Source organism: Cyanistes caeruleus, unplaced genomic scaffold, assembly GCF_971803275.1.
Source record: "Cyanistes caeruleus unplaced genomic scaffold, bCyaCae1.hap1.1 HAP1_SCAFFOLD_176, whole genome shotgun sequence".
NCBI classification, from domain to species: Eukaryota; Metazoa; Chordata; class Aves; order Passeriformes; family Paridae; genus Cyanistes; species Cyanistes caeruleus.
In genome coordinates, this window is record NW_028255964.1 from 9,316 (window position 1) to 10,000 (window position 685).

Genomic DNA, 685 nt, shown 5'->3' on the forward strand with positions numbered 1-685 from the left:
CGCCTTTCCGGGCTTTTCCCCGCCCCCTGCTGGGCGGGCGATGCCGGCCCGGCGGCCCCGCCCTCCGACGTCACCCTGCCTTGGCACCTCCTTCCGGGCTTGCCCCGCCCGCCCCCCTGCTGGGCGACGGTTCGGGCCGCCGCCGTCGGCCCCTCCCCGCCCACGCCCCGGGCGGCTCCTCCTCAAGCGGCCGGCCGCTCGGCACCGCGACAACGCCTGCGGGGGCTGAGGAGCGGGCCGACGGGGCCGCCGGCGGCCTGAGCCTCGGCGCCCTCCCTTTCCGAGGAAGCTTTCTCGCCGGCGCTCTCTCGGAGGCTTTCGCGCCCACGGCGGCTTCCTTCCCGCTCGGCCCCCGGCCGGCCCCGCCGAAACCTGCAGGCGGACGGCGGCCCCGCCGATCGAGCCAGGCGGGCAGAAACCGAGGCGGCGGCGGGGCCGCCGTCTGCTCGCGCCCGGACGGGGGAGGGAGCGCCGCCGGCTTCTGAGGGCTCCCTCCTTCCCTCTCGGGGAGACACGAAGGCGGCGACGCGCTCAGGCCGAGAGGGGCGGGCCGCTCGACGCGTCCCGCGGCGGCCCGCCGGCCGACAGCGGCTCTCCCCCGGCGGCCGGCCGACGGCAGGTCTACCCCGGCGGCCGGCCGACGGCAGGTCTACCCCGGCGGCCGGCCGACGGCAGGTCTACCCCG